Below are 27,584 nucleotides of genomic sequence, written 5' to 3' on the forward strand. Positions count from 1 at the left end.
TGAAAAGAACTATCAAGACATCTTTCCTTTTCACACACCTGATTAAGTTGAATCAAGCATTTCATATGACATTGGAAAAGCACAGTCAATTTACAGACCCAGATACATCTTCAGTCTTGATGTGAAGAGATGTACAGCAGTACATAACGTGATTGGGGTCATACAATGTGTCAGATGAGGCAGGATCAGTGGAGTCTTAGTCAGTCATTCCCTACAAATCCACTCCTGATTTGAAGACTTCTAAATTCATTTTCCACTGTATTGGACCTTCTGTGGTCTTTTTGAATGATAAAAGACTGTTATAAAATCATATCAGGTCAGAGCAGTAAGTTTTTACTGTTAATTTTTAATTCCCTGTGGAGGGATTCAGCTTATAGTGCTGGGTGGTATAAAGGCATGCTTTCAATGAGCAGCCAGTTTCACTGCTGGAAGAGACTGCTCATTGAGCAGAGCTCCTCTGCATTGCACCCTGTCTACTGTCTTGCCCTCCTCCAGTCTCCCTGGGTGATGGCACAGATCTCCATTGCCTGGTAAACCAGTGAAGAATTAAATATATACTGAGCATGGGCAGGACTTTAGCTGTAACTGAGTCTTTCACAACATGGAGAAGAAAAAGTCAGGAAGATTTCTGCTAGTTTGATGAGATACAGCATGGTTTTCAAGGACTCCAGCTCCAAGGAGATAAAATGGTGCTGAGCATCTCACCATTTGAGCATTTCTTTTTTTCGCCCAAAGTTGCAGATAGTTTGTCCTCTGAGCAGTAAAACATCTGTTTTTCCTGTCTGAGGCCTAGCAAGAGGAAATGCTAGGCTAACTAGAACCTGGCTTATTTGTATTGAATTAATATAGTCATTAGGATTCTAACTATTTTTATTTGGTGACAGTTTGCTACTGATACCACCTTTGGGACAAGCACCTCTCTCTTTTATGTCACTTTTCTTATCATTGACAGGAGAAAATGACTGATTGCTTTTGGCCCTTGCTTGAAACTCCTTTTCGTGACTTTGTTGAGTGCACATCCTGTAGCAAGTAGATATTGGTAGTATGCACCAGTCCTCATTTACTCGCCTGAACAAGTGCTGACAGATGAGGGAGCTGACAGTCTGCCCTACTGTTGAAGCTGGAAGATATAGTTACATGGAATTTGCTGGCTTTTTAGACCTGAATAACTGCAATTGTGTATAAGGGTCACCTCTGGGTTCAGTTATCATTCTGAAGAAAAAAATGGAGGCTTTTTTGTTTTTTTTACATTCATACATTTTTGGCCTTCTAGTAAGCGATGCCTCAGGAACACACAACCTTGGAAAGTCAGATTTTCACAAAGTGGCACAGAAAAAAATTACACTAATGCTATTAAGATGGCAAGAAGAGATGTCAGGTATAATTATAATCCAAATTAAACCACTGGTATTTTTTCCAATAGCAGTCGTTCTTAAGTCAGTCTCTCCCTCCCTCCCTATTGTCTGCCTGCCTGCCTGTCTGTCCCAAAGATTTTTGTACCATTTTATCTAATCATATGTGTCACTGTCAACTTGTCCATTAGGAGTCTGCTCTTCCATTGACTTCAGTGGTACTAAACATGCAGGACCTTGCCAAGGCAAAAATAAGGGTTTTTAATCCCACATAAATGCTAGCTCTCAAGAATTTTGTGACAGTGGTTTGCTGTAACAGTATAAATAATCACAGAGGACAAACACAAAACTGCATGGTCTGCACTCCACAGTTGTGTTTTCAGATATACGATGTTTTAACAATCTTGATTTGAGATGAAAACTCTCTTTTCCCTATATCAGTTTAAAATCAAAATTTCAAACCCTTAGTAAGCAACTTGTAATTTAAAAGAAACATGCTAACCAAAATATCTCCCTGGTGACTGTAATCTTTTTATCAGGACAAATTTGAAGAATAGTCGAAAAAAATGCTCAGTATTTTCTCTGACTCCCCTCAGGCTCACAGCAAAAAGCAATAGTCTCTAAGAAGTGACTAAATGGTGACCACCACCATCCCTTAACTTTTCTTCATCTCCTAAAAACTCTTTTACACTACGCTTTTCTTTCTTTTCCTATGTTGCAAATATTGCAAATTACTAGTTCAGTATATCATTCCTTCTAGTAGAATGGATTCCCATCTCATTTAAAACAGAGGAGCTCTGATACAGTATTTTCTGAAAGTTTTTTCAAATCCTTTATAAATGTTTCAGAGTTCACCTGAAGCAACTCCTACTCTGTACAGAAAATTGTCATATGCATCTAATTTACTAGGCAGGCTAATATCTATTGCATCAGGGTACACACAAAAGTGGTTTATTTTAGCATTTTAAAGATTTATACCTAAGTACTTCTACTGCACAGAGTTTATCTATTCAAATCTGCTTTGGCTGCTGCTTTGACATAGTCACAGAGAATGGTCTTATTTGCATTAAGTTAAGGACACTTCGCAAAAGGAAAGCAAGCTGCTGTCCTAATCTCATTCTTGTTTATTATTGACATACATAGTCAGCCAGAAAGGTTGTTCTCAAGAAAATTATTTTTGTTTTGTTTTTAATGATAAACACAAGTCTTTTCGATCCTGTAAAATTCTAATGTGACTGAAGAACTGATAAAAAGATCACAGGAAGGAAAGTTGAAAGGCAGGGGATTTATAGATGTACTCTTTAAAACTTTTGCTTTTATTTCTTGTTAATACCCATACAACACAACACCTAATTAACATTCTGGATAAAACACAGCATTATTAAGGCTTCATTACACTCATAGACACCTTTCAATTAAGGTGCTTGAATTCACATAAAACATGCTCTCCTATCCCCAAAAAAAGCTTTTAGGAAAATCAGTCAAGTCTCGAGAAATGTATGTTAAATAAAAGGAGAGATTTTTTTGTGAGATTGTTTGGGTCTTTTAAAAAACAAACAAAAAAACCCCACGTATCTATATTAATAGCTTTCAAGCCTCTTGCGAAAAGAAGCAAGAGCTCTGGAAATTCCCAATTTTTAAAAGTCTCTGGCTGATCTCCAAAGTTTGCTACCTTTTTTAGAAACAGTGTTTTTCGGAGGCTAGTATTTTCACCGGGGTTTCCTGGCTCTACATAGCCTTGTACTGAATTTGAACCACTTAACATTTTTATGGAGGAGCAAAGTAGATCTGGCTTAATACCTGAACAAATCAGTGCCTGTCAAGCCAGAGGAACAAACTGCTGTTCTGGAATCAAGTCTTTGATCCCCAAAGTTTATGCACTCTCTTTTTCTTGTTATCAACTAGTTGACATACCTTTCTTGTGCTGCTGTGCCAGACTAATGACATTTTGTTATGAATCCATTGTAAAATGGACTTCAGTAACATGTAAGTGAAATTAAAATGGAATCCTAGTGAAATTTTATGTTTCTTTCTGTGGAACACTTAAAGTATTAATCAAACTCAATGCCAAAAAATAAGTACTTTTTCTGTCTTTTCTAGCTTTTGTCCAAGCTAAACTTTCTTTCCCCTCCTTCTGTTTTTTTACTTAGATAAACTATCTTTCTCTCTAAGCACTACTTATGGTTTCAAAAAATGGAAGTAATCTGGAGTTCACTTAAAGATCAAGTACCATAAGCTGGTGTTTTCAAGTATACTGAAAGTTTATTAATGCTTTCCAACTCATTTCCTACTTCCCTGCCAAAAGCACTCTTTAGTGGACTGTAAAGTTTTTCAAATAATAGACATCTGATCCAAGTTTCTTATGATTTTTCTTTTCAAGAGATCACATACTTTCAGAAATCTGGTAAAATTTTATTGTAGTATAAAAATCTGGCATTCTGACTGGGTGCTAAGAGTTGTGAACTTATTAGCCTTTTAACATCTGTTAAAAAATTCATTTCCTCATTCTGAGAGATTCAGCTTTGCTTTAATACACATATTCATATGATGTTTAAGCCAAAAGAAGAAAAGATTTCTGAACCTTCCTCTCACAAATAACAGTATCTGATACCAAAATGGTTATGACCTTTTAAATAAAAAGCACTCTTTTGAAGTACAATGCAGGTCTGTAAAAATTGTCATTTGTATGTATTTCATGGGCTTGACAGCAGCATTTGCATCTCTAAATAAAATATCTCTTTGATCGTATATGACTTTCAAAAAAGAGGCAGGCCACCTACTTGTGATCAAAGATCTCATGAGTGAGATGCAAGCTTACACTCCCCCAAAAATATATTTGACAGACTCTTAAATTGGGGTTTCAGCACAAGTTCCCCCCTCCTCCCATAAGCAAATTGCAGTATCACAGAAGAGTGGCATCAGGAACAACAAATGCAGAGGGAACCTTCTGAACACAGTTAATTCTTAGCATCTAATAAAGTCTTGGGCTCTTTGTTTTGTCACACATAACCACACAATTTTTTTATTCTTTTGGCTTCTATGACAATTCATAGCACATCTAGGCTATAAAAGAGTAAAGTAAATGTCAGTGTGGCACAGGTAACATCTATAATCTGGCCTAGCAGAGAAGCTTAGAGCAGGGTTAGACATTTCAACAATCAACAATCTTTTCTGTGCTTTAGATTAAAATTTAATAAAAATGTTTCAGTGAGGTGAAGACTTGTGCAGAGCAGGTGAGGAAAGATCAACATTTACTCAGCCCAAATCTAATCCAGCCACTTTTTCCTCTTCTCATATTCCCCATTCATACAGAAAGCCAGAGCGTCCCATCTACTCCTGGAACAAAACACACAGCATGACATGGTTTCTTACTCAGGAAAGAGGATTAAAAAAAAAAAAAAAAAACCTCCTATTTGTAGGACCTGAGGGATCTAAAACTCTATCTGCATCCCTCTACCAGTCACAACTCACCTATTTAAGCCAGAGGTTTTTCTTTGACTGCAAGGATATGAAATTCCAGTGGGGTCACAGTAAGTCCTATTCTGAAACCCACCACTGTAAAATATAAGAAGGCAGAATTCAGTGATGATCAACTCAGAGCCAAAATAAACCAACAAACCCAACATTGCAAAGTCCCAGTGTGACTGCGGAGTTCAGGCTATGCAAACTGTTTAGACCAGACAAACTCTGCAGCTCTGTCTCAGGATACATTTTACTGATTAGGAAATTGTGCTGGTGAAATTATCACATTAACATTTTATGGGAATACAAAGGAAGGAGGAGAAAAGAGAGAAAGCAAGGGAAACTGCAGGCAGATTTCTTCACTATGATCTCTGAAAGCATTGGATACTCCCTGAGCCAGGACTGTATCTTGATGGGCTAAAGTATTTGTAACTGATTAAACAATAAAGTTAACTAGAAGCTAATTAATAAAGCATGTGCTTTAAGTACTGATTTTATATTGTGAATTTATACTGGATGAATTAATACAGTATAAATATCTTTGTTGCTGCAGACTGGTGAATATACCTGGTTGGTAAGGCTCAATAAAGCTCCCCTGCTTCCCCATGAGACATTTGAAAGGCCAGGACTTCAGCAATGAAACACTAGCCTTCAAAAGTCTTACATCATAAACATATAAAGCAGTCCAGCACGGAAGGTCAATCATCAATCACTGTGACACTGTCCTTCCTATGTTGCAGAAGCAACTTCACAGCATAAGCCATTTTATATTGCATCCAAATCCATTCTGACATTGAGCTAGTGGGTTACATCATTGTAGAAATACATGGCTTTAGTCAACATGTACTGTGATGAATCATAGAATCATTTAGTTGGAAAACACTCTTAAGATCATTGAGTCCAACCATTACCTTAGTGCTGCCAAGTCCACCACTAAAGCAGGTTACTAAGTGCCTCATCTACATATCTTAAATACCTCCAGGGATGGTGACTCAACCACTTCCTTGGGTAGCCTGGTCCCGTGCTTGGTAAACCTTTTGGTGAAGAGATTTTTCCTAATATACAATCTAAACCTCCCCTAATTAGAGTGAATCCTGGTAGAAAATGTGTTTGTCACCACAATTTCTTTATCATTCCTTCAGTAATATTTTAAGTCAAAATTCTGGATTTTGAGAATTTTTAAGGAATAAGGTATTTTCTTGTTGTTGTTACTAGTATTCTGGTTGGTTAAAAAAAAACAGCAAGCAAGACCTGTAGAAGAAAGATTTCTTTAAAAAACACATTTGCCTTGTATGATAGTGAAAGATTTTGTCATTATGTGCAGGCTATTCAATTCAGTAGGTGAAGATATAGAATAGTTTAAACAAAATTTGTATAAAAATAGAATTTTGGTATATCTAGTGTAAACACACAAAAATTATATGGAAAACATTTCCAGTGTGCAGAAAAAAACCACAAGAAATCAAAGTTTACTAACCCTACAACACAAATAAAACATGATTTATTTTAAAAGCTGAAAATACATGTAAATAATCTATAAAATAAACTTTTAGAACATCAAAAATCTTCTAACTAGACCAATTGCTACCACAAAAATTCCGGTGAGTCTTGAATTCAGTGTAACATAGAAACCTTGAATTTGCTGAATATCTTCCTTTTTTTCCAATTTTTTTCTTTCCAGCTTAGTGAAATAATTAATTGGAACATTAAATTATAACTGTGTGGAGTTAAATTTTGGGGTTTGTTACAGAAAGGTGAGCTGTATTCAAGACTGAACATCTCTTTGGTACTCGGGTGAGTCTTTTTTTAAGGACAATTTGCCCCATGGTTGAACTTGTGTGATAAAGAGCAAGTGTACTGGTCTAAAATACTCTGAGAAGTTAGAGACACCAACTCTTCTAGGAAAGTAAGGACATATTTTTGTGACACAATGCATCATTGCTTAATATTTGGTCCATCATCACAGACACTTTTCTTAACGAACTTCTAGTCATATTTTCAAAATGGTTTGTTGCTCTTGTCAACTCCTAGCTAACCCAATTTTTTCTACTAATTATGGAAACTGTAGAAATGGAAAGACCAAATAATTCATACAAGATTCTGCCATATTTACTCATATTGGATGAAATGAACAAAATAAAAAATTACTAAAAAAAATCTAGTTGGGACAACTAGCTAATTTTGGCTTCAAATACAAGCACTTGATTTTGTAAAAGGCAAAAAGGAAGGTTTTACTGTTTAATTTTTTCTGCTGTTTAAAGTAAGAAAAAAATCTGAAATATACATTTGTGTAGTTTCAAAAAACTTATGAAGGATTTTTAGATAAACTACTATTTTGTTTAGCACTGACAAAATTACTCAGTAAAGAATACATCATCGTCTCTTGACAAAAAAGATGATAAATAATAATAATAATAATAATAATTTTTAAAATCCTTGCTCAATCCTCCATTTTATTAATGAGTGGATTTTGAAGGAAAAAGAAGATTCTTTGGAGATTCACATTTCTGCCTTTCATAGACTAAATTTTTTTGCTTGAATCTTCAGCCATTGGCAGAAGCAGTGTTATCCTAGAGAAGAGTTTTGTAGTCCCTTCTAAATTTTAATCTAATAATAACTGAATAAAAATAAAGGTCTGCATAGGAAGAGAAAAGGTCTTTATCAAAGAGTTGCAACCACTTTGACTGCACATACATGAAAGTTAATACTCAAATGTTTGTCTAAGAAAAATAAAATTATGTGCACATACACTCCATTTTTTTCTATTTTCGATTACATTACTGATGCAAAAATGTCTCAAGGGTTCATATGAAGTGCTAATTCACTTTTTCAGACTACCCATATAACTAAAGAGTGATTAATTAAAACTGGTTCATTTATCACAGTCGCTTTTTCCCGTACTAATCTGTGATTCAAGTAGAATAGGGGACTGTTTTGGCTGTGCTCTTTTTTCTTTTATTTGGTAGTATATTTTCATAATATTTTGCTTTTCTTTCTGTATCTGTCAAATGGAGTATGGTATATGGCACCACAAATATTTTTATGTAAAAACAGTAGCCTTAGTATCTGTCCATAAAAATGTAATGTTTTCTGCTTATTGGACAAACATAGACACATTCCAGCCTCTGAAGAATTCTGGGAATTGTAGTAAAATTGGTATTTCCAGTACACATTGCTATAATTAGAATTACCTCTAGATAGCTTTTTTTTTTTTAATTTATTTTTAAGTAGTGTTTATCCTGTGGGAGCCCTTGCTGTAGTCTTATATGCATGACAGACCTTGATACCTGAGACATGGATACTCTAAGGGCACAAAGCACTGCGAAGAATGAGGTTCTTCTTTCTCTTTTATTACTAGGTAGGAAGCTTTACACCTTTTCTAAGTAAAAATCATTTTCTCTCTACCAAATATGATGCAATGACAATTTATTTGTATTATTTCAAAATTTATTTCAAATTCTAGGGCACTAGTCCTAAATCAGGACCACATTATGCTAGGAGCTCCATAAATATTGAACAAAAAATCTAAACAAAGAATCCCCAGAAAACAAGAGGAAAACTATTTTTTTCCTCTTTCAGGAGCTTACTGGTTTTAAATTACTGGTTTCAAACTGTGCCTTTGCAAATTCTGTGCAAAATATTCTCAGTACTCTGGTGTAGTAAAATGGAAAGTTCTGTGGTTATACAATGAGGAGCAACCTTAGAAATATAAACCAACATAAGTAATTGAATAGTATTGCTTTAAAATTGATGGGGTTCATCCCTGCAAGTACATTTAAATTTCTCATATTTTTAGACCAAACAATAGCATAAAATCGCTATAGCAGATATATAAAATGAAGTACAGAAAGTGGATGATGAATAATAAATTGTGTCTTGTTGTATGCTCTTCTTTGGAAAGGATTTGCATTAAACAACTTTCTTTACTTGTCATTCAAAATTAAAACTAAATCTGCTTTCTCAATATAATATTTACAAAGAGAATGCTTCTTGCCTTTTCTTCTAGTGTGAATAGTAGAGTATTGTACACGTACCTTTCTGGAATGAGGCAGGTAAAGTCATCCAACTAGGTCTATCATTTGCTGATTTTGTTATTTCCTATAGAAAATCATTTATAATTTGTATAATTCTTTACCAAGAAGTGATTGTTGGTACACTTTTATGTGTTGCACACATAAAGATCTGAAGATCTTCATAAATACCAATACATAAATACCGCTTGTACCTTATTATCTGGCAGTCCAGAGGGCCTATACCATCACTTAACCATTGCTGACATTGAAAATTGAAAACAAAGCATTTGAAGTCAAGTGCAGATAAAATGTCTGTCATTTAATGTTCATATCATGCAAGCATATAGACAATCTCATTTATAGAAATATGAATGGCATTTATGAATGACATTAATATTGGCCTTGCACAGAATCACAGAATGGTAAGGGTTGGAAGGGACCTCTAGATCATCTGGTCCAACCCCCTGCTAAAGCAGGTTCATCCAGAACAGGTTGCACAGAATCACACCCAGGTGGGTTTTGAATGTCTCCAGAGGAGACTCTACAACCTCCCTGGGCAGCCTGTTCCAGAATGCTGTCACCCTCAATGTAAAGTTTTTCCTCATATTCAGGAGGAACTTTCCCATGCTGCAGTTTGTTCCCATTGTCCCTTGTCCTGTTGCTGGGCACCACTGAAAAGAGCCTGGCCCCGGCCTCTTGGCACTCGCCCTTAAGATATTGTGTGCATTGATAAGATCCCCTCTCAGTCTCTCTTCTCCAGGCTAAACAGTCCCAGCTCTCTCAGCCTTTCCTCATCAGGGAGATGCTCCAGTACCCTATTCATCTTCATAGTGATCCGCTGGACCCTCCCCAGTAGTTCCCTGTCTCTCTTGAACTGGGCAGCCCAGCACTGGACACAGCACTCCAGATGTGGCCTCACCAGGGCAGAGTAGAGGGGGAGGATCATCTCTCTCCAGCTCCTGGCCACCCTCTTCCTAATGCCCCTCAGGATACCATTGATGGTTTTGGCCACCAGGGCACCCTGCTGGCTCATGGGCAATGTGCTGCCCACCAGCACTCCCAGGTCCCTCTCCACAGAGCCGCCTCCCAGCCGGTCAGCCCCAGCCTGTGCTGGTGCGTGGGCTTGTTCCTCCCCAGGTGCAGGACCCTGCATTTGCCTTTGTTGAATTACACTGGGTTCCTCTCCACACAATTCTTTAGCCTGTCCAGATTTCCCTGAATGGTAGCACAGCCTTCTGGCACATTTGCAAAGTCATTATTGAAAGATGAAAATAAACCCAAGCTATTTGTATTTGTCTGAGGTGGAGAGTAAGTAGTAAAAGAGACCCAAAATCAGTCAGAGCTTCAGATTTCATTATAGTAATTGGACACAATTCAGGCCATGCAACACTATCTGCAACACGTCCATGGTGAAGTTTCTCCTCAAGAAGATCTAAATTCTCAAAAGAAATTCTTGTGCTTTCACTGTCCTTCAACATACAACAAATCTGCCTGCCTGCATGATGTAGAATTTGACACAGAATATCATATCTGATTTTAAATGCAGGAGTAGATTTTAGCTTCAAAACCAGGAGAAAACTACTTCTGCAGAAGAACATAGGTTAATTTTTTCATCTCTCTTTCATATAATTACCCAGGATCACAGTGAATCTAGTGCCATGGTGTTGCCTTCTCAATTCCATATTCATGCTGACAACTGACTGAGTTCTTTCTTTCTTGATCTCACTTACGAGCTTTTCAGCAACAAATGAAAGTTTTCCAAATGGTATTTCAATAAAATAATAAAAGCTATGATACACAATGAAGTTTTATTTTTAAGGGAAAAAAGGTCTGTTTCATTTATAGCCTTAAATATCACCACCGTTAGATTAAAATCTAACCACTTAGATGATCATAAACCTGAGTAAAGTAGTAGGCAAGCAGCTGATCTGATATGTTCTTAATTGAGCTGCTAGGGTACTGTAGCATAAAGCACGGCATTTCCAGGCTCTGAATTGCTTTTATTGTCTTTACATTAATGGTTAAATTTGTAGGAATAACTTTCAAGATTTTTTTCACACAAAAGCCTGATAGAAGCAGTTTTGTGATGTGAATCACAAAAGAGAAAGTACAACAAAGTTTACACACAATGATTTTTTTAAGTTGACTGTGTATGACAGATGATTTCACCTGTTTCATTTTGCAGGGGTAAGATATAAGACCAGAGTACAATTTAATAATTGTTCTAAAATACTTTACACTTCCATTTATTCCCTATAATATTTTAAGGTGGTTGTCAATCACAGTTATGTAGACACTACCATAACGTGCTTATACAAGTATTTATATATGCATGTAAAGCAGAAAGTTAAATTTAAATAACTATCTCAGAAAGCAAAGAAAACAGTGTCTTTTATCCAGCTACATTTACATAAGTGCATGTTGTCTGTTCTCTAAATTACTTAGGTACACTAAAGCAGAGTCTAGCTTTAGGTAACATTGTCTATATCTACCTAGATTTATACAGCCAAATTTTGCTACTTCCAGTCAAACTAAGCATCACCTAGAAAGGACTGTCTGCAATAAATACTGTAAAGCAGAGCTCAAAATAATAAAGACAGCGAAACCACACCCTGATTTATACTCAGAGGGATATCTTCATCTATTCACATTTAGATACCTACTGAGAATGCATCTATATTTGAGCTTTTTACATGGATTGTCTTTGTAACTGAGGAAGGGAAAGAAAGGTATCTAGGGCACAGTCCCTCTCCTGTGTCAGGCATCTAAAATAAGCCAAATGAGTCATGGCCTCAAAGTGCCTCTCTCTTTACTGACTACAAAGAGAATCTAGATAACTGGCTGAGATGTGAAAGTCTATACAGTGGTTGTCCGAAGTTAACAGATACATCTCACTCACAGTGATTTTACACTACATAGCTGACACAGGTGCCTTTATGCATCTCTTTGGGATTGATCAATTTGGACTTCTCAGAGTTGCACTAGTTTCAGTGAGCTTTAAAAGAGACTTCAGTTAAAACGATGCAATGCTGATTTATCAATATAGTGGGCACATTTCATGACACTTCAGCCTAACTTAATGAGTAATCAGATAAGAGATGAATGAATGTGAGTTCAGCTCATACTGAATTAATTTAGTTAGTTTCTTAAAAACTAGTTTTTAGTGTATCTAGTTTTATTTGGATATAGGAAATGTTTTAAGCTATTTTAAAGTTAATCTAAATCACTCTGATTCAGAGACTGAAAGAAATAGTGAGAAAAGCAACTGGTGGTAAGATAAGGCTCGGGCAAAACCAGGCTTATGGAGTTGAACAGGCGAAAAAGCAGAGGAGAAAATACCAATTTTTGTTTTGTCAGCAAAACAAAACTGCTTTCTTTCACAAGGCCTTTTTTTATTATTTTTTTATTATTTAACAAGAGACAAATTGCTCAGTATACCTCTGTTTGGGCATTTGAAACTTTCACGTGGGTGTCTGTGTCTGCATGTAAGCAGGTCTAATATGTTTGAAAGTCTAAATTGTAATGCTATAGAAACAATCTCCAAGTTTGGACTTGGCAGTTCTCATGGTAGCAATTCAATTAAAGATTGAGTTTGAAAACTTATACTTAATAATTTCAATGGGAGTCTAACCACTGATTTTAAAGGGACCATACCATCATGCTAAGCCTATGATTTCTGATACTACGTTTTGTGTCAGATTACTCACTCTGCAATTTTGGATTATGTCAATGAGGCTGCCAGATAATGTAAACAGATGTATTGCCTTTGAAATCAGTGGAGTTGCTGGTTTACAGCAGCTGGTAAACCAGCCAGGGATGCTTACATGGGCATCCCAGGTTCAGCTGTTTAAATGAAGGTCAAGGATGTAACTTCCTTGTTACTCCTTGTAGCTTCCTTTTGTTTCTGCTAATCTTTTGCACACTGATTATTACAACACTATCAGAAACCAGACACCTATTCAAACTGGATCTGTTGTTCACATCTTTCGAGATTTGCTTCTATCATGTAGATGGATTAATTAAAATGTACTCGGTTTACATCCAGATACATTCAACCACACTAAAATAACCAATGGGAGGCAAATTCTTTTTGCAAATGAAGATTCTGGCTGCACAGTGACTGTGGCAAGCTTCAGCATATCAGTCACATTATTAATGACTCTGGAGTGCATGTTTACACAGAAGGCATAAGAGAAATTAATTGCACCTTCCTATATGTTACTGAATGGCCCAATAATTTTGAAGTGTCTTAATTTGTCCTTTTTTTTAATGTTATACACAAGAATGAGTGTTGCTGTCTAAAATTTCAACTTTAGTAATCCCAAGACTGCCATTGTATCTGGATACTTGTAACATATCATACAGAAAATATGTACTTTTTCCATACTTCAAATGTAGACCTGAAAATGCTGTACATTTAAAAACCAAGCACAAACTGAAATAGCAATAATCCAGTTTATAAAGCCTCTCTTTAAGTGAGCAGGAAATAAGAAAGGTGACCGTAATTATATCAGAATTTTGGAAAAAAAACCCACACAATGTAACTTGCACCACGTTTTTGGAAAACTCTCAAGAATGTCAAGCAGTTTTTGCTCATATTTCCCTCTGGGGCTGTTGTTTATAGCTTGCTTCCCCTCCTCCCCCCCCTTTACTGTTTTCTTATTATACTAACCACTTTCTACATGTCTGTCCAAAGAAGTACAGAAAATACTGTATTTCAGATCAGAGTCTGCAAATGGACAGTTGTTCTAGCATTTCAAAACATTTAACATCAAATTATTCTGAGAGTAGAAATAATACTGAAAGATATGTTTTTATTTTTTTAAAACATATGGTTCTTTTCCAGCCAATGCTACAGCCACTTATTTCTAGCACACAGCTAATGAGGAAAAAATAAACAGATTGTTTACATTTTTAATATTCAGATGGGTTTTTTAAAATTTATTTCTTCTATGTCTATCAAAATCTGCACAATGATTTAAATTTGCTGAATAATTACAATTTAATTTTAAAAACATAGCAATATATATGCTACAGATTAGCATATATATATGCAAGTTCCCACTTAACAGGGTAAATAGGGAAGATAAGAACATATTATACCACTTTTCAGAATAAGGCCTAATATCTGCAAATAGGCTTGTGCATAAATAAATATGCACATGGAGTTCTATTGGATTGAACATTATTACAGTGTTGTTCAACTTTCACATTTTTTAACATTCAAAACCTATCTATATTATCTCTTGTGTTCATGTGCATATACATGCATTTCATCCACACTTCTTTTTCTTGTCACGTGTATGTCTTCTAAACAATTCCATTAGAAGACACACATTACATATGCACTGAAAGAGGGCATTCTGACAGCAGTAGTGTTCAGAGACTAAACTCTTTTCATAATTTCATTTTCTATCATCCCATACACAATTATTTTACTAGCAGCAATTAAGTGGTGATGAATAATACTGCAAGTAATAATTTTAAATTTACCCTGTTACTCCTCTAGCACTATATTTTGCTGTTCTTCCAGTAGAGAGATCTCTTTTTTAATTATTTTTCACTTCTTTTTTTTTTATTTTCTCCACAGCCTTAGAAAACATTTAGAACTTATTGTATATGCCAAAGAAATAGGAATTCTGTTGCTGAAATTTATTCTTTGGTTGACAGCATTTAAATGAGGTGGAAGATCCTGATCTATGGCATACCTAGCTCCTTCAATATTGCATACCCATACCATTTTATATGGACAGCCTGACTTGACTATCCTTTTCCCCAGGTGGGGTTGGTAATGTAGTCCACATTGTAATGGTAAAGACCCATTCAGGCAACCAGGGCGGTTTTCTTGGCCAGTTAAGGGAAACTGCAGCTACAGTTCTGTGAATCTTGAACAGTAGTGCTTTGTTCACAGGAACAAATCATTGTATGATCAGTATATTACTATTTATAAACTAAAGTGATGCTTTGGACAAATCACATCAGGAATGCTTGTCATCATTCTACAGCAGCAAGGTTGTTCACATGTGTAGTGGAATCCCAGTGGAGGGAAAAATCAAAGAAGTTCCTTAGATACTTTGAATCATAAAGTCATGATATATTTTACTGGGTCTCAATCAGATAATTCACACTTTTATGCCCAAAGCTACTATAAGACCAAAGAATAAATTATGGCAGTAAAATAGGAAGAAATACAAGTCAGGAGAAAATTCTAACCTTAGATAAAGGTTTTACTAAAATAATTAATGATATGATTTGACTAGTAAATAATACAACAAAAGTGTTCTGTGATAAATAAAAGCTGAAAATATACACACACACACATCCATATATATATACACACATACGTATGTATTTTAAGTTCACTTTTAGGAAATTGGTGGCAATCTCATGTGGAAATTATGATAAAATGTCAAGATTTAACCAATCTAAAACAACAACAGAAAATATTATTTAGGTTACCTATGGTCTAGAGACCAGTTTCAAATACTTCTGGTTTGTTTTGGTTGGGTTTTTTTCAGTTCTCTGTGGTCAGACTGGCAGTACTCTCACCGGGCTTTTTAACCCTGTCAATAATTATGACAATGGTTTTGTTGTAGGGATTTTTTTATATATAATCCAATGAAAAAAATCGTTTAGCTATGGAATAAGATTAGGTACTGTTTGGTATCCAGTTTACTTTTCTCATACAGACCCATGCACACACCTCTGGCATTTTTGACCTAATGATAACATGAGATGTTTCTCCAGATATTTTGCTATTCCCTCCTTCATGGCCAGATAATACAAAAAAGGCATTTGAGAAAAAGATCAAAAGCCATGAATAATAATAATACTACTACCCACAAAAACATACAAAACAGCTTGAAACAACTCTCATTATGTTACACTGTGAAACAAGAATAATTCTGTCATGCAGATTTATCTTTCTAGTTATTTCTTTTTGCCACAATGAAAGATCATTCTCTATTAACTACAGGGGGGAAAAAAAGTTTTAAAATTTTAGGAAGAATATCACTGATTGATCTCCTGGTATCTGCTGATCATGCTCTTTAAAACACTTCAAAGTTTTTTAAACAGTGACTGGACAGTAGAGTTGCTACAGAATATGTTTTTCCTACGTTTAAGAAGAAAATAATATCAACCTGAAAAAGATGCCATTTTCTAAGACAGATGTCATGGAAAATGCTATGACACAAACAAGAATTCCATCTTTAGCCACTTCACCTTGTACAGGAAACATATGTTGGCTATGTGAGAAGAGCTAGGTCTTCAACACCATTTTTATATGTTTCCATAGATTTATTCCATCAATGGGGAACACATGTTTAGTTGGACTTTGGGACTATTGAATCAGCTGTCTGCTGGTGATGAAGACATTATTGTTGATTTTTAGTTTTCATTTTGGGGGAAAATGAAAGTGTATCAAGTGTATCTGACAGAATAGTCATGTTATGAAACACTGGCTATCCAGTTTGTCTCTGAGAAAGTGAGAGACTGAGTAACCATGTATTGCAGGAATCTCAACTTAAATGCAAACCATGAGAGAAAGCCTAAACATAGATGGGCTTTTCAACCACCACTTGTGAGGTTATCTAGCTGCCAACAGTACATATTAAATGTCATGTGCATGTGGTGTGACCGTGATATGTGGAGTGTTAGTCCTGATTTCAAATAACCCTCTGATATGTGCGCTGATTGCTCCTGCTTTCACCATGCCCACTAAAACTCACCTGCACATCTTGCTCCTGTTTTAGTATTTCCTTCTAGAAATTATGTGTAATAAATCACATTTTCTGTTTAGATTCTCTCTAAATCATTTGCTTGAAAAATGCCATAAGGGCTCTAGTTTACTGGGAGAACTTTTTCGGTAAAGGCTATTCATTTCACCCCTGGTCCTTGAAACTTCTTCCCGGTAGTACTTCTATAATAATTAGTACTTTTGTCACTTCTTTAGCAGTTTGTTGGATGCATAAGTCCTCTGATTGTCCAAAAAATGTAAACCTCACACGGCTACTGTTAAAGTTATCTTTACTGATGCCTTTAATGTGAAAAAGTTTAGGCTCTGGTATCTGAGTTTTCAGCTCTTCTGCCCCTTTTTTACTTAAATAATCTTTCTATTTACATTACCAATGTGACTACTCTTAACAGTTCTGTTGACAAAGGTGCCTAAAATGACTGGCGGTTCCAGAAAATTTACTACTCCTTTGTTTTCTAATGGGGTTGACATTGATTGAATTTCATTTCTGTTGCAAATGTCAGAACAAGATTCTTAGTGAAGGCAAGAAGTAAATGTTTCATTTCATTGCATGGTCTTCCTTACCAAATTATGCTTCTTTCTGGACAACCATTCTATGTCTTGAGGCCAGCTCATCCATTTAGGAAAAACTACTACCTGTACTATTGCAAAACAGGAAAATGCCTTTGAGTTCACACAGGGTCACTATCTTTTGATATTTCATTGAAACAAACAAGTACTATATTTAGGCAGCTCATTTAACACAGTAAGCTAAGGCTTGCCATTAAGGGAATTTTAAGTTCTGCCCCTGCCTTCTATCTGCATTTGATTTCAGCCTATATATTATGAATGCAAACATATTTTAATGCTATTATTTTCATTTATTGAAATCCATATCATACTGAGATCAGTTCCCAACGTTGTTAGCATTTATGCCTTCTTTCTTCCTTCACTTTAAAATGGTGAATACCATGATTTGGCTACTAAAAATAGTTTATGTGTGAAACAGCAGCAGATTTTTCTTTTTTATTTGCAGTAATTCATCTTTTACCTTTTCTGCCTTTTTCTAACTAAAGCTGGTGAGCTTTAATCTTCACCCCTACTCATATAAATCTCAATTATCTAGAAACTAGAATCATAAAATCATTTAGGTTGGAAAGGACCTTTGGATCATCAAAGCCAACCATCAACCTAACGTTGCCAAGTCCACCACTAAACAATGTCCCTGAGTGCGACATCTACACTCTCTTTCAGCCTCCTTCTCTCCAGAATAAATCACCCCAGTTCCCTCAGACACTCTTCCTAAGACCTGTGCTCTAGACCCTTCACCAGTTTTGTTGCCCTTCCCTGGACATGCTCCAGCACCTCTGCATCCCTCCTGAAGTGAGGGACCCAGAACTGAACCCAGGATTTGATGTGCGGCCTCACCAGTGCCAAGTACAGGGGGACGATCGCTTCACTTGTCCTGCTGGCCACACTGTTTTGGATACAAGCCAGGATGCTGTTGGCCTTCTTGGCCACCTGGCCACACTGCTGGCTCATGTTCAGCTGGCTGTCAACCAGCACTCACTGGTCCTTTCCTTCAGGCAGCTTTCCAGCCTCTCTTCCCCAAGCCTGTAGCGTTGTGTGGGGTTGTTGTGACTCAAATGCAAGACCTGGAACTTAGGCTTGTTGAATCTCATGCAATTGGCCTTGGCCCATCAGTCCAGCTTATCCAGATCCCTTTGCAGAGCCTTCCTGCCCTCAAACAGATTAACATGCCCACCCAGCTTGGCGTTACGTGCAAACTTACTGAGGGTGTACCAGATCCTCTTGTCCAGATTGTTTATAAAGATATTAAAAAGATTGGCCCAAATACTGACACCTAAGGAATACCACTTGTGACTGGTGTCACAGCTGGTGTCACAACACCAACTGCATTTAACTCCATACACCACCACTCTTTGGGCCTGCCATCCAGCAAGTTCTTTACTCAGCAAAGAGTATGCTCATTCAAGCCATGAGCAGCCAGTTTCTCCAGGAGAATGCTGTGGGGAATGGTATCAAAGGCTTTACTGAAGTCTAGGCAGACAACATCCACAGCCTTTACCTCATCCACTAAGCAGGTCACCTTGCCATAGAAGGAGATCAGGTTAGTCAAGCATAAACCTATACTGCCTAGGCCTGATTGCCTGGTTGTCCTGCACAAGCCATGTGATGGCACTCAAGACTAACTGCTCCATAACATTCCACAGCACCAAGGTCAGGCTGACAGGCCTGTAGTACCGTGTATCATCCTTCCAGCCCTATTTGTAGATGAGCATCACAACTGCTAACCTCCAGGATTCTGGAACCTTCCATGTTAGCCAGGACTTCTGATAAATGATTGAAAGTAGCTTGGTGACCCCTTCTGCCAGCTTCTTTAGTACCCTTGGGCGAATCCCATCCAGCCCAACAGACTTGTGTGTGTCTAAGTGGTGTAGTAGGTCACTGATGATTTCCCCTTGGATTATGGGGGCTTCATTCTGGTCCCTGTCCCTGTCTTCCAGCTCAGGGGGGTGGGTACCCAGAGAACAACTGGTCTTATTATTAAAGACACAGGCAAAGAAGGCATTAAGAACCTCAGCCTTGTCCTCCTTCTTTGTCACTATGTTTCCTCCTGCATCCAATAAAGGATGGAGATTCTCCTTAGCCTTTCTGTTGCTAATGTATTTATAGAAACCTTTTTCATTGTCTTTTACTGCAGTAGCCAGATTAATCTCTAGCTGGGCTTTTGTCTGCCTCTTCATCCTGGTTGGATGGTCTATAACAGAAACCTACCATGATATCTGAATTGTTGGCCTTCCCCCTGATTCTTAACCATAAAAATTTGACCCTATTGTCACCATTTTCAAGACAGTCAAAACACTCCCTAGCATACAGGGCTACCCCATGGCTTCTCCTTCCTTGCCTATCCCTTCTGAACAGTTCATAGACATTCATTGCAGCAGTCCAGTTATGCAAATCACCCCACCATGTTTCCATGATGGCAACTATATCATAGTTTTCCTACTCCACAATGGCTTCCAGCTCCTGCTGTTTGTTGTTCATGCTGTGTGCACTGGTGTAGATGCACTTCAGCTGGACTATTTATCCTGCTATCTTTTTGAGGGCAAAACCCTAATTTCTATGTGACCATCCTCAGACGTTTCTGTGGTTTCTAACATGTCAATAGCCCTTGAGTCTTTGCTGTCACATGAATCTCCATCCCCTTCCTCCACTGAGATGGCAGACCTTGCTAACACATCATCCTTCAAACACTGGTGTGTTGCCCCCAAGTTTCTCTCTAGCGAGGCTGGCTTTATCCCTTTCCCCCTTCAAATCTAGTTTAAAGTTCTTTCAATGAGTCCTGCTGATTCCTGTGCAAAGATCCTTTTCCCTCTTTGAGATATGTGTACACTGTTTGTCACCAGCAGGCCTGCTGTTGTGTAAACTGATGCAAGGTCAAAAAAACTAAAATTCTGCTGGTGACACCAGGCTTGGAGCCAGGTGTTGATCTGCTGGCGCTTCCTCTTCTTTCCCTCATCATTCCCTGCAACTGAAAGGACAGAGGAGAATACTACCTGTGCTCCTGATCCTTTAACAAGTCATCCCAAGGCCTTGAGTTCTCTCTTGATTACTCTCAGACTTCTAGTTGCTACTTCATCACTGCCTACCTGAAAAATTAATAATGGATAGTAATCTGAGGGCCATACCAGAGTAGAAAGCTTTCTTATCACATCTTTAACCCAGGCCCCAGGGAGGCAGCAGACTTCCCTAAGAAGTGGGTCTGGTCTGAATACTGGGCCTTCTGTTCCCCTCAGGAGAGAGTCTTCTATGACAGTGACCCATCTTTTTTTCTTTATGGAAGCAGTTTTGATGCAAGTCATAAATATACTTTAACTTCAGCAACACCTCCAAGCTACATGAACCATCATCCTCATTAGTGTTAGTTCCACTTGCAGAGTTATAGATATTTGCTCTGAGATCACATCCAGAATTTATGTTATTCTAGAGAAGTTTTATATTCAGGAACATGTCTTGTGTTCTGATGTTCAAGATATCCACTTGTAAGCAGTATTGAAGCTCTCTTGGATTGTGTGTGGGATGTGTTAACCTAGTGTTGACATGACCTAAGTCTACTTGAATGATTTTGAGCACCTCATTGCTGAGCCAGAGCATACAGGCTCAAAATCATTATGATAGATGCAGATTTCAAAGAACTTAGGTGCTTTATCTGGAACACTCAAGTACATAAACTCCTAAAACAGAGAGCAAGAAACATGCCAAGGATATTCAATAGGCAGAATAATGAAAAAGTGCTCAATATAATTTCTCTTCAATACTGTTTTACTTTTTCAAGGAATAAATTGGCGTTATATGCACAACAGTTCTACCCCACGTAAAATGTAAGAATTATCAAAGGGTTGAATTTTTAAAAATTTGTTTTGTTTAGTTTTATCGTTACATCAGCAGTAATGTTCTCTTTAATAAAGTAATATTTAAAATCCCTTGGCAACACTTATATTATACTCTATAGCCAATCATTTAAACTACTGAAGCTGAGTGATCATTTGGCCTGGGATTTCTCATAGTTTGACAACTGAAAATTGGGAAACTCAGTTTACAATCTACTTTTATGTTTCTTAATTCAGTGAATCTATTTTTATCCTGCTGTAAAATACATCCTAAGAGATTCAGTAATAAACAATCTAATATAAAACGAAGACTATTTTTTCAGCATCACAGCACGTGGTTTTGTGACCTTAGTCTACTTTAATCTCCCTAACGGAACCCACAACTTTCCTAGAAATGAGTGAACCAAACGTACTAAAGACTTAGAATCCCCAAAGCTAGGTTCAGTAGGGTACAAAAATGGTGAATTGAATAGGGTAATTCTAAAGCCGAACAGCTGATCACTCTTGACTAAGATCACATAAAGTTTGAATGATCCTGCTGTCTTTCTACTAACTTAAGGGTTAGGTTGTCCTCTCCAATCTTGCCTAAACCATCAACAGTTCTCAGCATTGTTCAGGTCTGCACAAACCTTAGCACTGGTCCTGGATCCTTAGCAGTGCCTCCTGGATATCCACCATGCTTTGCTGTGGTGGCTGTCTGTACATCGGTGTCCTTGCACTGCTTAGATCTCCTAGTTCATACTGAATTACTTAAACCTCATTGCTTTCTGCTTCTGCCTGCCTCCACCTCATGCTTTGCCCACCTTGTGCTACAGAAGCAACACCCAGCTGTGTCTTGTTGCCATTTTCTCTTTCCCTTGTTCTCTGCGTCCTCAGGTTGTCTCTGACCTATAGTTCAGCAGCCAGGACAAGGCAAACAGGCACACTTCTTCCTTATTACCAAGCCACAGCCTTCAAAAACTGTCATGCATATTTGTATTGGGTTTATGTGGCAAGGTTTTGGTACCTAGGGGGCTGCAGGGCTGGCATCTGTGAGAAGACACCAGGAGCTGACCCCATGTTGAACAGAGTCCATTCTAGACAGCTCAGAGATGGACCCATCACTGGCCAAAGTTGAATGAATTAGCAAAGCTGTTGGAATCTCTGTGATAATGTATTTAAGAAAGGGTAAAAAACACTGCACAGCAGCTGTGAGAGAGAAGAGTGAGCACAATGTGAAAGAGTGAGCCCCACAGACAGCAAGATCAGTAGAGAAGGAGGGGCAGGAGGTCCTCCAGGCCCCAGAGCAGAGATTCCCCTGTAATTCCTGTTAAAGACTATGGTGAAGCAGGTTGTTGCCCTGCCACCTATAGAAAGGACCATACCAGAGCAGTAATGGACACTGCAGCCCATGGAGGATGCAACACCAGAGCAGATCAATAAGCCCTGAAGGAAGATGAAGCTCATGGAGGGTCCATGCAGGACCAGGCTCCTGGCAGGAGCTGCATACCATGGAAAGGAGCCCACACAGGAGAAGCCTGTGCCCAAAGGACTGCACCCCATAAAAAGGATCCATGTTGGAGCCGTTCCTGAAGAACTGCAGCCTGTGGGAAGGATCTGTGGGAAGTATCCTGTGGGGGTGACTCCATGCTGGAACAGGGGAACAGCATGAGGAAGGAGCAGTAGAGACAAAGTGTTATGAACTGACCACAGGCCCCATTCCACATCCACCCTGCACTGCTTGGGGCAGGAATGGGGGAAGGCAGAAGAAGAAGAGTGAAGCTGAGCTTGGAAAGACAGGAAGGATGGGGTGAAAGTGTTTTTAATTTTTTCTTATTTCTCACTATCCTATTCTGTTATTGATTGGCATTAAGTAAAAGTATTCTTCCACAAGTTGTCTGTTTAGCCTGTGATGATAATTGGTGAGTGATCTTCCTGTCCTTATCTCAGTGCTTGAGTTTTTCATATTTTCTCCTTCTGTTGTGTGGAGGAGGCGAAGTGAGAGACCTGCTTGATGGGCACAGCCAGCCAAGGTCAACCCACCACAATATCACATAGCAAACTGGTATTGTAAAAATTACATTACTCCACCTTTCATCACCATCTGAAAAAAATTCTTGATCAGTTAATAGGAAGGAGAAACTGATTCAGTAAAAAATTATGTATACTATTGAGAAGAGAAAAAAAAAAAACAGGAAAGAAAGGTTTTAAAGAAGACAGCATAAGAAGGAAACACCAAGGACAGACATCAGAAATTCTGTATGAAGACACAATTTGAAAGTATTTTAACAAAATATTTCAGCTACAGCCTTGTGTTTCCACCAAGCAATAATAATTTGACAAAGAAATTGATTAGAGCATATTCATACTGTTTTTCACAGCAATGGCTTTTGTATCATAAAAAAAAAAAAAAAAACCCACAAAAAAACCCCAAAAACCAAGCTGTGCTGCCATTCTTCTTGGAGTCTGGAGTACTGCTCTACAGAATATCACAAGCCTGTTGTTGCCTTCCCTTTTTCTGTTCTCAGATCCTGCATATTATCTGACAGGAGTATCAATACCTTATTCACCAGAGAGAACAGCATAATGTGTGAGTAAGGGTGGCTATTCTTCCTTAAAATCAAAGGATTGAAAACCTCGGAACACAATGCAATACTTCAAGTCAAATTGGCACACATAGATGCTAGTGATGACACTGTCAGTGGTTAGCAGTTACCCAAGATAGGCATTTCTCCTCTTTGCTGTCATTTCAGATCCTGCAGAAGTTGATAAGGATTGTCTACATGCTACTAAGGACCAATGTAAAGTAAAATAGTTGGTCTAATGCCAGCCCTAGTAAATCAGCATGAACCTAACCTTCAACAACAGCCAATGATTGCTGATTTTCTTTTTAATCTTCTGGTTACTAAAACCTGACCTCTTCCTGTTGGTTTATTTCAGTTATGCTTCTTTTAATTATCCAAATATCAATGTAATTTTCTCCTACTTTATGACCTACTTATGCCAGATTTGACTACCTAGGCTAAAGGCTCACTATGAGTTGAAGTCCAATATTGTCTAAACTGAAATAAATCTAAATATTGGAAATATGTCTTGTTACTGACTCTGTCTTGGATGGGCTTTTCTTCTTGCTTTCTTTACAGATGCAAATGATGTGGAAATTTGCAATATATAATGTGAAAATACTGGAAGCAGATCTTTTTCCAACTTGGCTGCATGTGATGATAAAGAGGGTAGTAGCAATGAGTGATAACCTGAAATTGTATTTCCTCTCTTCTGAATCTCCAGTTGCTACTTGTGCATTCATTTTCAGCTAGTACAAAATCATTTTGTTGGAACAATAATTTTCTTCATAACTTATTCACTATAAATTCTGGAAATAATTTTGTCTCACTGAAACCACTTTTATAGCAGACTAATACCACTAATTTTGATGGATTTTATGAATAGGTGGAAGTGAGAGGCAAAGCCTGTGCTGTGTCAAATTAAAAGCTTCAAGGTAGCGAAAGTCAACAGAGGATGTCTGCCATGTCATTTAGTTTCATGGTGACTAGCACTGCATACAACTTACCAGCTCCACAAACAGCCTCATTTATGATTTAAAATAAAGTTAATTTACTCTATGACGTTTTGCAGATAGAAAATCTATTTGTTGGGAAATAAGAGAGAAAATATAATCCACACAATAGCCATTTAGAATCAATATCTAGAAAGTAAGTGAGGAGAGGAAAAAAGGAGAATATTCCTGGAATGTGTTTCAACATCTTTATGAGATACTCACAGAACTTTTTGTTTTATGTTAGGGAACTACTATTACAGATAAAAGAAAATGCTTAGTTTGTAACCCATTTTGTCTGGGAAATATTTCCATGGACAACTTTAATACAAACCTGGAGCCACGTTGTTAAAAGAAGGGAAACCAGCAAATATTATTGGTGTTGTTGAAAATTGCTTATTTAGAAGAACCCATGTGAATCTCTTAAAACCGTATTTTTTTCTACATAATCTTACTTTCTTAGAAAAACCAGGAAAACTATGTGTGTGGTTACTGTTACAGAGCTTAATCTTAACTTGCCTTTATTTCACATGTATCTGTTATTCTAAAATAGTACCATATGAAAATGGTTGTGTGGGATAAACCAGATAAGTTTATTTGGATGGCTACCCATTAAGCTACCCCAGTTTAACTAAGTTGCTATAAATTATGACTTTCGGTGCAGAAAACCCATACTTTCCGTTACAGGGAAATGCAGCAAACTGCAGCACTTAAGCTATGTTTTTAGGTATAATAAGAAGTGGAAGCTAGCACTAAATTTAAAGTAGGTATGACAGTTCAGGGGGCTCTAAGCAAACCTGGTGCAATATTTCTGAGTTGCTTGTATATGATGTTCTTTTCTGTGGCTGATCCCCATGTCAGACATCCCTCTGGCAGACTCAACAGCTTGCACCCAAAGGGAGCTAGGCTGTGAGGCAGGCAGTTCGAGAGACTGAGCCAGGAACAAGAGTGTGCGATTGATATTGCTGTCTGGCTTACCTATTTATATGCTAAAGCATGTAAGCTGCTCAGCCTTGAGCTGGAACCCAGCTGGGTATAGCTCTGGTAGCACAGGCTAACCAAACAATGCTATATTTTAGGAATACATAGTTTTCTTTAGGACTCCCTCATTTCTAGGGAACGCACCTTCTTCTATGACAACTACTGAAAGCTCATGATGGTAGAGCAGTAGAAATGGTTTCTCAGGCCTAACAGTGCTGCAGTTAGTACTTTCTTTAGAGGTATAATCAGTAGTGCCAGCCAGGCATGTGTTGTACCAAGTGAGAGCTTATGAGAGACCAGCTGTGGCTCTTGAGCACACAGCCTGTCCTGCTGTGAAGACATACGTGTCAAGACGCAGTGCTCTTGATTTCTGGAGGGTGCTGAATGACTTGCCAAAGTTGTGATTTTTCCCTGCAGACGTAAGACTCGTGAAGGGAAAGTTACTTGCTGCATGTGGGAGAAAGCAGGAGCGAGAGAGTGAACAAGTTAGCAAGCGAATGCTGAGCCCTTACAGGTGATCCATTACCCTGCAGCCATTACAATTTGTCATATATGCTTCACCTAGCATCAGCTGCAAGATGAAATGTTTTCAGCTCAGTTTCTCAGTCTACCTGGATGTGTCAGGTCAACTTCCTTTTAACCCGCTGTTCTGGTTCATGGACTTCTGGAAAATATGGCAGAGCTGATCAGAGCTAACAGTTGTCTTTTTTTTTTTTTTTTTCTTTCCCTCTCACAGTGTGAAACAGAGTTTCCTGTACACAGATACCACTAAGAATTTTACTTCCAGATTAATCCAGTACAGTTCAAAAATCCTGGCATATACCTTCACTTCTGTTGCAAACATGAATTAAAAAACCCTAATATATAAGGAAAGGTTTTCCTGCTTTGCAAATATATTCACACACAAACACACACACATGTACATGTGCATGTAGACAAGCAAACACACTGACCTACACGTGCATCTAACAATCATCATCAAATAAACCATCTTCAAATGATTTAAATTGTTTTCCAGAATATTAAAATATGCATTTTTTTTAGTCACAAAACTATGGCAAAATGATATGCTGGTGGTTTTTTATTTTTTTCTTTTTCTGTCTTTACAATATACAGGTAGGAATCAAGGTATATTCTATAGCAGCATTCAGATTAGAAAATTCTATTTGCAAAATATTTTGTAAAAAATCTTTCTATTTGTGAAATTTCTGACTGTGTTCTGTACATAGAGCAGGTAGAACCTAAAGAGTTTGATTTCTGTTTTAACTGTCAGATGTAACTGGCCAATTTCCTATGCACAGAGAATAATTTTAACACGGAAAGTATTGAAATTATAGTTGAAGTTGTATTGCCAGGCAATTCACACAAATTACATTGCCCTTCCATACAGAATGTTCTAAGATATTGCTGCTGGTGTATTGGTCATTGCTCAGTCCCATGTTTTTTGAATCATCTTATTCCCAGACTATATATAGATTGAATATATATACATATTTTTGAAAATGTTCAAAATAGTAATATTTGAAAAATAAATTTTCAAAGGGGAACATGGTACTACTGGAAGTTTTAAATCTAGTATCTTTTTTTATGTTCAATCAGAAACAAAAGTTTGTTTTCATTGAACCCTGAACACATTATTTTTATGATTATTATTTTCTAGATTAATGGGTGTCTAATACCAAATTATTAAACATATTAAACAAGGTTTACATCATCAGTTTTATTACCATGACATAGTAGTGGCTTGTATAGTAGTAAGTTACAAACCTAATGCAATGATAAACATTTTTTCAAGATACTTGTGATCCTTCATAGTTGCTCCTTTCTTTTTTCTTTTTTTTTCTTTCTTTTTTTTTCTGTGTTAGTTTGGGGTTTTTTTGTTTTGTTTTGTTTTGTTTTCTAATTTTGCTACACATTGCTAAACATATATACTCTGATTTGGGGGAAGCTGAAAGAACATAAATGATAGTTATGCAGTTTTTCTAAATTTCCTAACCATGGAAGCACAGTGAACAAAAAGAGTTTTTGCCATAGAGGGTTTACAAAACTGCATGGAGCATAGGAGAAAGATCAGAGTTTCACTGACACACC

This window comes from Falco cherrug, chromosome 3, assembly GCF_023634085.1.
Source record: "Falco cherrug isolate bFalChe1 chromosome 3, bFalChe1.pri, whole genome shotgun sequence".
NCBI classification, from domain to species: Eukaryota; Metazoa; Chordata; class Aves; order Falconiformes; family Falconidae; genus Falco; species Falco cherrug.